At 55.5% G+C, this 16,841-nt stretch overlaps 1 long non-coding RNA gene across 1 annotated transcript in view; it reads right to left on the reverse strand.

Moving 5' to 3' along the window:
* Nucleotides 1–12,506: 12,506 nt before the first annotated feature.
* LOC127674785 (uncharacterized) overlaps nucleotides 12,507–16,841 on the reverse strand; it is a 395,391-nt gene continuing 391,056 nt past the window's right edge. The window contains exons 15-17 of the long non-coding RNA XR_007975361.1: nucleotides 16,308–16,483; nucleotides 15,253–15,428; nucleotides 12,507–12,878 (exon numbers count right to left, since the gene is read on the reverse strand). This is a non-coding gene — a long non-coding RNA (uncharacterized LOC127674785). The remainder of the gene's footprint in view (nucleotides 12,879–15,252; nucleotides 15,429–16,307; nucleotides 16,484–16,841) is intronic.

Here is a 16,841-nt window from a genome sequence, read left to right on the forward strand (position 1 = left end):
ACTCACATGTCCACTGCTGTCCTCTGTCCTCTGAAGTCACCTGCACTCACATGTCCACTGCTGTCCTCTGTCCTCTGAAGTCACCTGCACTCACATGTCCACTGCAGTCCTCTGTCCTCTGAAGGCACGTACACTCACATGCCCACTGCTGTCCTCTGAAGTCACCTGCACTCACATGCCCACTGCTGTCCTCTGAAGTCACCTGCACTCACATGCCCACTGAAACTGTCTGTCCTCATGGTGCAACTGCAGTAATGCCCATTGCCCCATCTGTCTTCTGCAGGCAACTGCATCCACATGCCCACTGCCATCCTGTCCTCTGGGGGCCTCTCCACTCACATGCTGCTCACTGAATCCCCTGGATTATGTATGTACCCACACTCACACGCACACTGGCCCAATTTGTCCTCTGAAGTACATGTACCCCAGGCCCACTGCGCCCAGCTGTCCTCTGCAGGCACCTGCACTAATGCCCACGTCTCCATCTGTCCCATGCAGACACCATACATTCACCTGTCACCTGTCCCCACTTTCAATCACAGACAAACTACCCCCTTCTGACCTCTGTAGATACTGACAGTCAGTACTACAGCCCCCATCTGTCTCCTGCAGGTACCTGCACTCACATGCACACTGCCAGCCTGTCCTCTGCAGGAACAGGCATTCACATGGCCATAGCTGCTCTGGCCTCTGTAGGCACCTGCACTCACAGGCTCTCTGACACTCTCTGGCCTCTGCAGGCATGTGTACCCATGTTACCACTGCACCTCTGTTCCCTCCCCATGGACATGAACTCCCATGCCCACTATCCCAGGCATCTGCAGTTATATATCTATGACTGTTCACTGCAGGAACCTACACCTTCATGTCAAATGATTTGCTGTACTCTGCTGGCAAGGGATACACTTGGAAACTGACCTTTCTAGCCTCTGCAGGTACAGGAACTCCATGACCACTGCCCCCTGACCTCTGCAGGTACATAAAATCACATACACATTGCCCTTATGTCTCTGCACTCACCTCTACCCTCATCTGCCAATTACACATCTCTGGGATTCTAAACACCTCCATGCACACAATGACTGCCTGGCCTTTGCAGGAATCAGAAGTAACATGTCCACTACCCAGATCAAGTCTTGATGTGTAACTGCAGTCCCATGTCCATAGCCTCCCTTTCTGTCAGACAGCGCCTGCACTCCCATGACCAATGCCCACCTATGTCTTCCAAAGGACACTGATGTCAGATGTCCACTGAAAACTAAGCCTAGTCCAAACGTAGCTGCTCACCACCCTGGCCTCTGCAGGCACTGACATTCATGCCCTCTGCACAACTGTGCTCTCTACAGAACACACAATCACTGCCCCTCTCTGGACCCAGCAGGCTCATCTATGCTCATATACCCACTGCTCCCCTCTGGAATCTGCCGGGCATTGCCCATATACAGACCGCTCCCACTGTGCCCATCTGTTTTCTGTAAGCACCTGCATTCAGATGCCAAATGCATCTCCCATCTGACCTCTGTGGACATCTGCACCTGTGTGTCCATGACACCCTGGTCTCTGTATGTACCTGCACTCACATCACAGGCTGCTGCCCCCTCTGTCATCTATAGGTAGCTATGCCCCCATGCTGATGATCACTCTCTGGCCTTTGTAGTCACCTGCACACACAGTCCCAGTGCCACCCTCTGTCCTCTGCAGGCACCTGCATTCACACACCCATTGTCCTCTTCTATAATCTACAGTCACCTTCATGCTCACACCCAATGGCCCCCTGCCTCTGCAGACAGACACACTCATCCCCAGAGCTCCCCTGTCCCTCTGCACACACATGTCCATGACACCTCTATGGACACTTGAGACAACTGCACTTACATATCCCATGAGTGCCAGGCCTGTGCAGGAATCTGCACTAACATATCTGCTGCCAACATCTGGTCTTGTCTATACTCACATGCCCACTGCCCTGCTGCCACCTACCTCTGCTGTCTGCATAAACCTGCACTCACATGTATGCTACACACCTCTGTTCTCCGCAGGTATCTCACATAACCTACTGTCACATGCACAATATTCCCCTCTCTGATCTCTGTAGACACCTGCACTCACAGTGCATCCTCCCCCTTATCACATGTGCAGACACCTGCATCACATGCCTACTGCATCCCTGCTATCTATAGGCATCAGCATGTACATTGCCAACACATGCTTGGCCTATGAAAGGCACCTGTCCACACATGTCCACTAACCATCCTGGACTCTACAGGAGCAAACAGTCACATAAACACTGCCCCAACTGCTCTATGCTGCTGCCTAGAGTCACATGCCCTCTGTGTCATTTGTCTTCTGCAGGGACCTGCATTCATGGACACTGTTATCCTCCACTCTTCAGAAATACATATTCACATGCACACTGCCTTCCCTGGCCTCTGCATGGACACACAGACACACACACATGAAAACACACACATACATGCACACAAACACATACACACACACACACACACACACACACACACACACACACACTGAGAAATCTTCCCCCCTTGTCACTTCTTTAGCATGCCCACTGGCCCATCTATATTACACAGAAACCTACACTCAGTCCCACTGCCCCAGGTGTCACATGCACTCACATGCACACACATGCTCACTGAGAGCATCTGCATTCACATTACCAATGCACACTTGGCCTCTGAAAAGCACCTGTGCAAGCGTGGTCACTAAATACTGTGGAGTCTGCATTAACCAAAACTCACAGGACCACTACCACCCTCTGCCCTATGCATGTTCCTGCATTGACATATCCTCTGGGTCCACCCAATCTCCTGCATGCACCTGCAGTCACATGCCCACATGTATCCTATCCTATACAGGAACACATTCAATTAACCACTGCCTTCCCTGGCCTCTGCATGTACCTACCCTCACATGCACACAAGCCCCACACTATCCTCTGTGGGTATCTGCACTCACATGTCCACTAAACTGTTCTCTGCAGGTTCCTGTCCTCAGTAGGAACATGACCTCACAGGTGTTTTCACACCTCTGTCCTCTGCAGGCATTTATCCCCACAGGTCCACTCACACCTGCTCTCTGCAGCACCTGGACTGCAGGGACCACTTGTCTCTCTTTCCTCTGCAGTCAGATGCACCCACAGCCTCATGTTGGTCTCTGCAAGCACGCGCACTTCCACTCACATGCTCAAAGCCCTCTGACCTCTGCATGCTCCTGCACTCACTCTTACACTGTCCCTCTCTGCACTCTCGACACACCAGCATTCACACACCCTAGACATGTCTGGTCTGTGCAGGAATCTGCACTCACATGCCCACAGCCTTCACCCATCTCCTACAGGAACCTGCATTTGCATGCCCACATGAATCCTATTCTATACAGGAACACACTAAATTGAACACTACCTTCCCTGGCCTCTGCACATACCTACCTTCACATGCACACTGCCCCACACTATCCTCTGTGGGTATGTGCACCTGCATGTCCACTAAACTATTCCCTGCAGGCTCCTGTGCTCACATGGCCACTGACCACCTGAGCCTCTGCAGGCACCCACACTCAAAGTCCACCTGATCCTCTGTGGCCTCTACAGGCAAGGGCACTCACACGCAAAATAACCCGCTCTAACTGCTGGATGCACCTGCACACACATGACCACCTTCTCTCTCTGTCCTCTGCAGACACATGGACTCACATGCCTGTGCCCTCTTCTGTACCCTGAACACACCTGCACTCACACACCACAGTCCCCTTGTCTCTGCAGGCACACACACTCACATACCCACTGCCTGCCTCTGCCCTCAGCAGGTACACCAGCACTCATGTGTCCACTGCTCCAGCTCAGAATCCTGAACTCAATGCTCATATCCCACATCTGGCCTGTGCAGACATCTGCAGCTACAGATCCAATGACACCCCTGGGTTCTGCAGGCATGGACTCACATGCTACTGCCCTTTACAAGCCTGTACAGATAACTATATGCCCATGCCCATGTCCCTTCTCTGGCCTCTGCAGACACTTGTTCTCACCAACCCATCTCCTTCTGGCCTGTGCATGCACCTGCACTCACTTCTCCAATTCACCTCTCAGCACTCTTGAAGCCATGCATTCACATACCCATGGAATTGTCTAGTCTGTGCAGGAATCTGCACTGACATGCTCACTGCCCACATCTTGTCTTTACCTTAGATGCATCACATGCCTACTGCCCTAATGGCATCTGATTGTACACACACTCGCATGCCCACTGCTGCCTTTAGCTCACTGAGGCTGCTGCAGTCAAATGTTCAATGCTCCTTTGGCATCAGAAGGCACCAGTAGTCACATGCCCACTGCCCCATGGCATCAACAAGCACATATATTCACATGCCAATCACCTTCCTTTATCACTACAGACAGCTGCACTCTCATACCCAGCACCCAACCCTGCTCATTACAGGCATCTGCACCTCCATGTCCATTGATTCCTTACACACTGCAGACACCTGCACTCAACTGCACACTGCTTTGTTCTGGGAACTACAGGGAGCTATACTCCCATGTCCTCACTACACCACTCTTCTCTCTGCATGTTCCTGCACTCACATGCACAGTGCCCTTCTCTGGACTCAGCATGGACCTGGACTCACACACCCACTGCCTCTCTCAGTGCATCTGCAGGCTCCTGCACTGACATGCCCACTGCCCCCACCTGTCTTCTGCAGGCACCTGCACTCACACGCCCACTGTTATCTTCCCATCAGCAGAACCTACACGCATGCCCACAGACTCTGGCCCCTGAATGAACATACACTCACATACATGCTGGCCCAAGCTGCCCTCTGTAAGATCCTGCACTCACATGGCCACTGCTTCCATCTGTCCTCTGTGGGCGTCTTCATGCACAGTCCAACTGCACCTCTCTGACCTCAGCAGGCACCTGCACTCAAGGCCCATGGGCCCCATGTGTCCTGTTCATGCACATGCACTCACATGCCCACTGACAGCCTGTCCTGTGGAGAAGCCTGCACTCACATGCACACAACCACCCTCTGGTCTCTGCAGGCTGCTGTCATCAGATTCCCATGGAAATTTACTCTCAGAGGGCACCTGGACTCTCATGCCCACTGCCCTCTCCCCTGTCATCTGCAGAATCCTGTTCTCACGTGCCCACTGTCTCCCTTGCCTCACACTAATATGCCAACTGTTCTCCTGGGATCTGATGGCAACTGCACTCACAGGCCCACGGCTCCATGGAGCCCATTGAAGGCACCTGCTGTATCCTTGGCACCTACAGTGTAGAGCCATCACATGCTCACTGCCTCGCTTCTGCCTGTGCAGGATCCTGCACAGTCATGCCCAATGCCTACCTCTTCCCTCTGCAGACATCTGCACTCACATGCCCACTGTCCCATGCTGCTCTCTGCATTATCCCTGCATGTATATGCCCACTGCACATGTCTGCTCTCTGCACGTACCAACACTCACATGTCTACTGCCCATATCTGCTCTCTGCATGTGTCTACACTAACATGCTCACTGCACACTTCTGCTCTCTGCACATACCTGCACTCACATGCCAACTACCAACATCTGTACTCTGCATGCACCAGCACTCACATGCATGTTGCATACCTCTGCTGTCTGCGTGTACCTGCATTCAAATGTATATTGCACACTTGTGTTCCTTAGACTCCCATGTCCACTGCCCACCTCTGCTCTCTGCAGGTATCTACACTCACATAACCCACTGCACCCCTGTGTCCTCAGCAGGCACCTGCACTCACAGGGAAACCTCTTACTTCTCACATCTGCAGACATGTCCATCACATGCTCACTGCATCCCTGGAATCTACAAGCATCTACATGAACACTGCCAACACATGTTTGGCCTATAAGAGGCACCTGAGCACACATGGACACTAACCATCCTGGACTCTGCAGGAACCGACAGTCACATAAACACCACCGCACTCTGCTCTCTGCTGCTGCCTAGAGTCACATGTTCACTGCACCATCTGCCTTCTGCAGGAACCTGTATTCATGTCCACTGCTACCTTCCACTCTGCAGAAACACAGATTCATATGCACACTGCCTTCCCTGACCTCTGCATGGACCTACACACACACACACACACACACACACACACACACATACTCACACACAGAAATCTTTCACCCTTGGCACTTCTATGCCATGCCCACTGCCCTATCTGTATTATGCAGAAACCTACACTCAGTCCCACTGCCCCAGGTGTCACATGCACTCACATGCAATCACATGAACTCACATGCACTAACATGCTCACTGCCAGCCCCTGTTAGCTCATCCACTCACAACCCATCCTCCACATCTGACCTCTGAAGGCACCAGGGTTAAACTGACATCCTGTCCTCAGCAGGAACAGGAACTCACCTGCTGACTTCTCCTCTGTCCTCTGCAGGCATTCACACCCACATGTCTACTCACAGCTGCTCTCTGCAGCACCTGGACTGTAGGCCCACTGCCCTCTTTCCTCTGCAGTCAGCTGCACTCATGAGGTTTCTGCATGCACTTGTGCCCCCATACTCAATGCCCCCTGACCTCTGCATGCTCCTGCACTCACTCTCCCACTGCACCTCTCTGCACTCTAGACACACCTTCTTCACTCACATACACAATGACTGTCTGGCCTGTGCAGGAATCTGCACTCACATGTAAACTGACAACATGGGATCTTGATTCATTCCCATTCAAAACTGTCTCCCTGGCCCTTCTGGCACTATGCTAATGTGTCCACTGCCCATCTCTCATCTGCTGACACAGCCCTCACACCCACACATCCTGTATACCACCCTCTGGACACAGAGGCACCTGCACTCACATGCCTGCTGCTTCCTCTGTCCCCTGCAGGCACCTGCACATGCATGCTCACAGCCTCTCTCTGGACTTTGCAGATACCTGCAGATACATGAGTACTGCACCACCACACCCATGCAGACAAATACACTCATACCCACAGACACCAAATGGCCTCTGCACTCATCTCCCCTCACCTGACAATTGCTTCTTCCTGTCCTCTTAAGTACCTGGATCCACAAGTCCACTGCCCCCATGTGTCCTCAGCAGAAACGTGAACCCAAAGGCTCACTTCCTTCCTCTGAACTGTACAGGCTTCGGCACCAACATGTTTCCTGACTCCCTAGTCACCACATTCACTTGTGCTCACATGCCCATTGGTGAGTGCAAGTCTCTGGTCTCTGCAGACCCCTGCATTCTCATAGTCAATGCCCAAATCAGGCCTTTGCAAGCACCTGCTCTTACATGCCCATAGCGCACTTCTCCCCTCAGCAGGCACCTCTATTCACATGTCCACAGCCCCAGTCTGTCTTTTGCAGACACCTGCATTCACATGCCCACTGCTACCCTGTCCTCTGCAGGCACCTACATACACATCCCCACTGACCTGACCTGCTTTCTCCAGGAACATGGAGTCCCATGCCCACTGACCCACTCTGCCCTTGCTGGGTATCCATACTGCTATGTCTACTGCCCCATCTGACCCATGTAGGCACATATACTCTCATGTCCAGTGTCCCCATACGACCGATGTAGGCACATATACTCTCATGCCCACTGTGCCAATCTGTCCTCTGCAGGCACCTTAAGTCACAAACAAACTGCTCCCCTTCTGACATGTGCAGATACATGTATTTATAGTCCCACTGCCTCCATCTGTCACCTACAGTCATCAGCACTAACACACACAGAATTACAACACTGTCCTCTGTAGGAACAGGCATTCACATGGCCATAGTAACCCTGTGTCCTCTGTAGGCATCTGCATTCACATGCACACTGCCCCATCTGGTCCTGCTTTTAGTTACTCTCCTGTGCACACTGCTCCTCTGCAGTCTGCTGGCACCTGTACTGACAAGACCACTGTCCTCCTGGATCTGAATGGACTTTCTGACCACTCAGTCACCTGCATTTACAAGCACACTAGCCCTTCTGTCCCCTGCAGGCACCTGCACATACATGTCCTCTGTGTCTCTCTGCAGATATCTACACTCACATGACCATTGCCCCTTAACTTCCTAACTCTCCTTACTTCCATGACTAATACCTCTGCAGGCACACACACTCACATGCCCAGTGCCCTACTCTGCTCTCTGTGGGTACTCGGACTCACAATGACCACCAAGTGCCTGTGGTCTCAGTAGGGACCTGGCCTCACATGCTGTGTTACCCTGCCCTCTGCAGGCACACACACTCACATGCCCAGTGCCCTACTCTGCTCTGTGTGGGTACTCGGACTCACAATGACCACCAAGTGCCTGTGGTCTCAGTAGGGACCTGGACTCATGTGCCCACTGTGTTACCGTGCCTTCTGCAGGCTCCTGCATTCACATGTCCACTTCTGGCCTCTTACTGCACATCTCTGTTCTCTATAGGAACATGTGGTCACTTGCTCACTGCCCCCTCAGGTCACAGCAGGCTCCTGCACTCACATGCCCACAGCTTCTCTGTGGCATCTGCAGGCCATTGTCCTCATATGGACAGTTCCCCTCTCTGTCCTGGACAGGCCCCTGCACTCACATATCCACTTCCCCCTCTCCCTCTGCACATCTCAACACTCACATGCTCACTGCCTTCCCTAGTCTCTGCAGGGCCCTACACTGAAATACACACTGACCGCCCCCCCACTCTGCCCTCTGCAGGTCCCTGTACCCACATGCCCAGTTCCCCCATCTGACCTCTGTGGACATCTGCACCTACATGTCCACGACACACTGGTCTCTGCAGACACATGAACTCACAGGATACTGACTCTCTCTGGTATCTGCAGGTAGCTATGCTCCCATGCCCACTGCAACAATCTGCTCTCTGCATGGTCCTGCACTAACATGCTCATCCCTCTCTTCCATATCCTGCAGAGACCTGCAATTACATGACAGCAGCCACGCTTACCTCTGCAGGAACCTGTGCTCACATATCCACTGCCTCCCATGTCCCTTGGTCCCTTACCTGTGGCCCTGGCACAAACTCTTACCTGCCATTTGCATATCTGCGACCTCTCCACAGATTCACAAACCCAATGACTGCCTAGCCTGAGCAGGAAGCTGCATTTCTATTGCCCACCATTTGTCTGTTTGCCAACTACACTCACACACTCCATAACTTCTTGGAGTCTGATGTCAGGTGCACTCACATGCCCACCGCCTTCCTGGCATCTACAGGAATGTGCCTCCCCATTCCCACTGCTCCAGTAATCCCTGCAAAATACTTGAGCCTCGAAAGTGCATGGAAAGGCCTGCATGTGCAGTCACTTGCACACTACATTCCTGGTCTTCACAAGCACTTGAACTGGCATGCTAACTCCCCACTCTGGCCTCTGAACACACCTGTACTCACATGACCTCTGCCCTTCCCTGGCTTCTCCTGTCCCCTGCATTCACATGACCACTTCTTGCCTGGCCTCTTTAGAGCCAGCACTCACATGTACACTGCCACCCTCTGACCTCTGCAGGCACCTACACTCACTTGTCCCTGCCATACTATCTTTGGGAGAAGCCTGCACTCACATGCACAAAATCACCACCTGCCCTCTGCAGACACCTGCACTCACATACCCACTCCTCTCCTCTGGCATCTACAGATAGCAATACTTCCATGCCCACTGCCTCCTGCTGGATTCTGAAGACACCTACACTCATGTGCAATGTTTCTGACTTTACACACAGCAGACACTTGCACTCAGATGCCCACTGTCAGCCTGTGCTCTGCAGGAACATGCACTGTCTAGTCTACTCCCACATTCAGGCCTTTCTGTGCATCTGCACTTGTCTCTGCAGACAAATGTTCTCACATGAACACTGCCAATCTCTAGCCTCCATATTTCCTTGTTCTTACATCCCCAGTCCCACCGCTAGCCACTCAGATGCAAGAACTCACAAACCTACTGCTCTTTATGTCTCCTGCATGCACCTGCATTCACATGTCCACTACCCACCTCTGCTCTCTGCAATCACATGATCTCTGCCCCCATTTAATCTCTGCATGCACCTGCACTCCATGCCCACTGCATCCCTGGCATCTATAGGCAACGTAATTCACATCTCCAATGCAAACTAGGGCTCGGAAAGTCACCTGGACAAATATGGCCACTAACCCTCCTGTCTTCTGCATGGACCAACACTCACAAATCCACTGACCCCATCTGCATTCTGTAGCCACATGCGTGGACACAGCAAATGCCTCCCTCAAGCTAATGCAGGCACCTTTACTCTCATGTCCAGTGTCCTTATCTGTCCCTGGCTGCACTCTGGCTTCAGTACGCACCTGCACTCATGTGCCCACTGCTCCTCTCTGCCCTCTCCAGACACCTGTGCTCACACACACAATGATTCTCTAGCCTGGGCAGGAATCTGGAATAACATAAATACTGCTTTCTGGGCTCTGCAGGCACCTGCACTCACACACACAATGTCCCAGTCTGCTCTCTGCAGGGACACGCACTCACATGCCTGTTGCCCTTCTCTGGCCTTGGTAGGCAACTGTGCTCACATACCTACTTCCCTACTCTGCCCTGCTGGCATCCACAGCATGTGTGTTCACATGTCCACTGCTCCATGTAGCCCTCTGAAGGCTCCTGTACTCACATGCCTACTGCCAGCCTGTCCTCTGCAAGCACCTGCCATCTCAGGCCCATTGCCACTCTCTGGTCTTGAGATTCACAGGCACTTCTATTCTCAGTGCTGTCATCTGTCCCCTGCAGGCACATGGACATGCATGCCTACTCCCTCTCTCTGGACTCAGCAGATCCCTGCACTCACATGCCCACTGCCCTTCTCTGACTTCTATGGGGAGCTTCATGCCCATGCCCACAGCCTCCTGCTGCTCTCAGTAGGCACCTGCACTCACAAGCTCAATGGAACTCTGACCTCTGCATGCACCTGCACTCAACTCTCCACTGCACCTCTCTGCACTCTATAGACAACTTCATACACATAAATGATGACTGTCTTGTCTGAGCAGGAATCAGCACTAACATGTCAACCAGCCAGCTCAAGTCTTGATGTGTAACTGCAGTCCCATGTACACAGCCTCCCCTTGTCTCTACCACCACCTGGACTCCCATGACCAATGTCCTCCTATGTCCTCTGTAGGCATCTGTTCACACACACACAATGCCCTCCTCTGGAATCTGCAGGCACCTGCACTCATATGCCCACTGACTCTCTCTGATGTCATTAGGTACCTGTACCGCTATGTTCAATGTCTCTCTCTCTCTCTCTCTGCCCTCCACAGTTACTTGTTCTCAGAAGCCCAATGACACGACCTTCTCTCCTCTCCAAGCATCTGAACACACTCACCCTGCACCCACCCCTCTCTGGTCTCTATGAGAAGAAGCCTGCACTCAAAAGCCCACTGCCCAGCTATGGACTCTGCACACACCTGCACCCTCATGCAAACTGCCCTTCCCTGGCTGTACCCATCACCTGCAGCCTCATGCCCACTGCCCATCCCTGACTGTTCCCAGCACCTGCACCCTCATGCACACTGCCCTTCCTTGGCTGTTCCCAGCACCTGCACCCTCATGCCCACTGCCCTTCCCTGGCTGTTCCCCATCACCTGCACCCTCATGCCCACTGCCCTTCCCTGACTCTTCCCATCACCTGCACCCTCATGCCCACTGCCCTTCCCTGACTGTTCCCAGCACCTGCACCCTCATGCCCACTGCCCTTCCCTGGCTGTTCCTATCACCTGCACCCTCATGCCCACTGCCCTTCCCTGGCTGTTCCCATCACCTGAACCCTCATGCCCCTGCCCTTCCCTCTGTTCCCATCACCTGTACCCTCATGACCACTGCCCTTCCCTGGCCGTTCCTATCACCTGCACCCTCATGCCCACTGCCCTTCCCTGGCTGTTCCCATCACCTGCACCCTCATACCCACTGCCCTTCCCTGGCTGCTCCTATCAACTGCACCCTCATGCCCACTGCCCTTCCCTGGCTGTTCCCATCACCTTCACCCGCATGCCCAATGCCCTTCCCTGGCTGTTCCCATCACCTGCACCCTCATGCCCACTGCCCTTCCCTGGCTGTTCCCATCACCTGAACCCTCATGCCCCTGCCCTAACCTCTGTTCCCATCACCTGCACCCTCATGCCCACTGCCCTTCCCTGGCTATTCCCATCACCTGCACCCTCATGCCCACTGCCCGTCCATGGCTATTCCCATCACCTTCACCCGCATGCCCAATGCCCTTCCCTGGCTGTTCCCATCACCTGCACCCTCATGCCCACTGCCCTTCCCTGGCTGTTCCCAGCACCTGCACCCTCATGCCCACTGCCCTTCCCTGACTGTTCCTATCACCTGCACCCTCATGCCCACTGCCCTCCCTGGCAGTTCCCATCACACACACCCTCATGCCCACTGCCCTTCCCTGACTGGTCCCATCAACTGCACCCTCATGTCCAGTGCCCTTCCCTGACTGTTCCCATCACCTGCACCCTCATGCCCACTGCCCTTCCCTGGCTGTTCCCATCACCTGCACCCTCATGCCCCTGCCCTTCCCTGACTGTTCCCATCACCTGCACCCTCATGCCCACTGCCCTTCCCTGACTGTTCCCATCACCTGCACCTTCATGCCCACTGCCCTTCCCTGGCTGTTCCTATCACCTGCACCCTCATGCCCACTGCCCTCCCTGGCAGTTCCCATCACATGCACCCTCATGCCCACTGCCCTTCCCTGACTGGTCCCATCACCTGCACCCTCATGCCCACTGCCCTTCCCTGGCTGTTCCCATCACCTGCACCCTCATGCCCACTGCCCTTCCCTGGCTGTTCCCATCACCTGAACCCTCATGCCCCTGCCCTTCCCTGACTGTTCCCATCACCTGCACCCTCATGCCCACTGCCCTTCCCTGACTGTTCCCATCACCTGCACCCTCATGCCCACTGCCCTTCCCTGGCTGTTCCTATCACCTGCACCCTCATGCCCACTGCCCTTCCCTGGCTGTTCCCATCACCTGCACCCTCATGCCCACTGCCCTTCCCTGGCTGTTCCCAGCACCTGCACCCTCATGCCTACTGCCCTTCCCTGGCTGTTCCCATCAACTTCACCCTCATGCCCACTGCCCTTCCCTGGCTGTTCCCAGCACCTGCACCCTCATGCCCACTGCCCTTCCCTGGCTGTTCCCATCACCTGCAGCCTCATACCCACTGCCCTTCCCTGACTGTTCCCATCACTTGCACCCATATGTCCAGTGCCCTTCCCTGACTGTTCCCATCACCTGCACCCTCATGCCCATTGCACTTCCCTGGCTGTTCCCAGCACCTGCACCCTCATGCCCACTGCCCTTCCCTGGCTGTTCCCATCACCTGTACCCTCATGCCCACTGCCCTTCCCTGGCTGTTCCCATCACCCGCTCGCTCATGCCCACTGCCCTTCCCTGGCTGTTCCCAGCACCTGCACGCTCATGCCCACTGCCCTTCCCTGGCTGTTCCCATCACCTGCACACTCATGCCCACTGCCCTTCCCTGGCTGTTCCCATCATCTGAACCCTCATGCCCCTGCCCTTCTCTGACTGTTCCCATCACCTGCAACCTCATGCCCACTGCCCTTCCCTGGCAGTTCCCATCACCTGCACCCTCATGCCCACTGCCCTTCCCTGGCTGTTCCCATCACCTGCATTGTCATGCCCACTTCCCTTCCTTGGCTGTTCCCATCACGTGCACCCTCATGCCCACTGCCCTTCCCTGGCTGTTCCCATCACCTGCACCCTCATGCCCACTGCCCTTCCCTGGCTGTTCCCATCACCTGCACCCTCATGTCCACTGCCCTTCCCTGGCTGTTCCCATCACCTGCACCCTCATGCCCACTGCCCTTCCCTGACTGTTCCCATCACCTGCACCCTCATGCCCACTGCCCTTCCCTGGCTGTTCCCATCACCTGCACCCTCATGCCCACTGCCCTTCCCTGGCTGTTCCCATCACCTGCACCCTCATGCCCACTGCCCTTCCCTGGCTGTTCCCATCACCTGCACCCTCATGCCCACTGCCCTTCCCTGGCTATTCCCATCACCTGCACCTTCATGCCCACTGCCCTTCCCTGGATGTTCCCATCACCTGCACCCTCATGTCCACTCCCCTTCCCTGGCTGTTCCCAGCACCTACACCCTCATGCCCACTGCCCTTCCCTGGCTGTTCCCATCACCTGCACCCTCATGACCACTGGCCTTCCCTGACTGTTCCCATCACCTGCAACCTCATGCCCACTGCCCTTCCCTGGCAATTCCCATCACATGCACCCTCATGCCCACTGCCCTTCCATGGCTGTTCCCATCACCTGAACCCTCATGCCCCTGCCCTTCCCTGACTGTTCCCATCACCTGCAACCTCATGCCCACTGCCCTAACCTGGCAGTTCCCATCACCTGCACCCTCATGCCCACTGCCCTTCCCTGGCTGTTCCCATTACCTGCATTGTCATGCCCACTTCCCTTCCCTGGCTGTTCCCATCACGTGCACCCTCATGCCCACTGCCCTTCCCTGGCTGTTCCCATCACCTGCACCCTCATGCCCACTGCCCTTCCCTTGCTGTTCCCAAAACCTGCAACCTCATGCCCACTGCCCTTCCCTGGCTGTTCCCAGCACCTGCACCCTCATGCCCACTGCCCTTCCCTGACTGGTCCCATCAACTGCACCCTCATGCCCACTGCCCTTCCCTGAGTGTTCCCATCACCTGCACCCTCATACCCACTGCCCTTCCGTGGCTGTTCCCATATCCTGCACCCTCATGCCCACTACCCTTTCCTGACTGTTCCCATCACCTGCACCCTCATGCCCACTGCCCTTCCCTGGCTGTTCCCAGCACCTGCACCCTCATGCCCACTGCCCTTCCCTTGCTGTTCCCAAAACCTGCAACCTCATGCCCACTGCCCTTCCCTGACTGGTCCCATCAACTGCACCCTCATGCCCACTGCCTTTCCCTGGCTGTTCCCATCACCTGCACCCTCATGCCCACTGCCCTTCCCTGGCTGTTCCCATCACCTGCACCCTCGTGCCCACTGCCCTTCCCTGGCTGTTCCCAGCACCTGCACCCTCATGCCCACTGCCCTTCCCTGGCTGTTCTCAGCACCTGCACCCTCATGCCCACTGCCCTTCCCTGGCTGTTCCCAGCACCTGCACCCTCATGCCCACTGCCCTTCCCTGACTGGTCCCATCAACTGCACCCTCATGCCCACTGCCCTTCCCTGACTGTTCCCATCACCTGCAACCTCATGCCCACTGCCCTTCCCTGGCTGTTCCCAGCACCTGAACCCTCATGCCCACTGCCCTTCCCTGACTGTTCCCATCACCTGCACCCTCATGCCCACTGCCCTTCCCTGGCTGTTCCCATCACCTGCACCCTCATCCCCACTGCCCTTCCCTGGCTGTTCCCATCACCTGCATCCTCATCCCCACTGCCTTTCCCTGACTGTTCCCAGCACCTGCACCCTCATGCCCACTGCCCTTCCCTGACTGTTCTTATCACCTGCACCCACGTGCCCACTGCCCTTCCCTGGCTGTTCCCAGCACCTGCACCCTCATGCCCACTGCCCTTCCCTGACTGGTCCCATCAACTGCACCCTCATGTCCAGTGCCCTTCCCTGACTGTTCCCATCACCTGCACCCTCATGCCCACTGCCCTTCCCTGGCTGTTCCCATCACCTGCACCCTCATGCCCACTGCCCTTCCCTGGCTGCTTCCATCACCTGCACCCTCATGCCCACTGCCCTTCCCTGGCTGTTCCCAGCACCTGCACCCTCATGCCCACTGCCCTTCCCTGACTGGTCCCATCAACTGCACCCTCATGTCCAGTGCCCTTCCCTGACTGTTCCCATCACCTGCAGCCTCATGCCCACTGCCCTTCCCTGGCTGTTCCCATCACCTGCACCCTCATGCCCACTGCCCTTCCCTGGCTGCTTCCATCACCTGCACCCTCATGCCCACTGCCCTTCCCTGGCTGTTCCCAGCACCTGCACCCTCATGCCCACTGCCCTTCCATGGCTGTTCCCATCACCTGAACCCTCATGCCCCTGCCTTTCAATGACTGTTCCCATCACCTGCAACCTCATGCCCACTGCCCTAACCTGGCAGTTCCCATCACCTGCACCCTCATGCCCACTGCCCTTCCCTGGCTGTTCCCAGCACCTGCACCCTCATGCCCACTGCCCTTCCCTGGCTGTTCCCAGCACCTGCACCCTCATGCCCACTGCCCTTCCCTGACTGGTCCCATCAACTGCACCCTCATGTTCAGTGCCCTTCCCTGACTGTTCCCATCACCTGCACCCTCATGCCCACTGCCCTTCCCTGGCTGTTCCCAGCACCTCCAGCCTCATCCCCACTGCCCTTCCCTGGCTGTTCCCATCACCTGCAACCTCATGCCCAATGCCCTTCCCTGACTGTTCCCATCACCTGCACCCTCATGCCCACTGCCCTTCCTTGGCTGTTCCCATCACCTGCACCCTCATGCCCACTGCCCTTCCCTGACTGTTCCCATCACCTGCACCCTCATACCCACTGCCCTTCCCTGGCTGTACCCAGCACCTGCACACTCATGCCCAGTGCCCTTCCCTGGCTGTTCCCATCACCTGCACGCTCATGCCCACTGCCTTTCCCTAGCTGTTCCCATCACCTGCACCCTCATGCCCACTGCCCTACCCTGACTGTTCCCATCACCTGCACCCTCATGCCCACTGCCCTTCCCTGGCTGTTCCCATCACCTGCACCCTCATGCCCACTACCCTTCCCTGACTGTTCCCATCACTTGCACCCTCATGCCAACTGCCCTTCCCTGGCTGTTCCCATCACCTGCAC

The sequence above is a fragment of the Apodemus sylvaticus genome, chromosome X (genome assembly GCF_947179515.1).
Source record: "Apodemus sylvaticus chromosome X, mApoSyl1.1, whole genome shotgun sequence".
NCBI classification, from domain to species: domain Eukaryota; kingdom Metazoa; phylum Chordata; class Mammalia; order Rodentia; family Muridae; genus Apodemus; species Apodemus sylvaticus.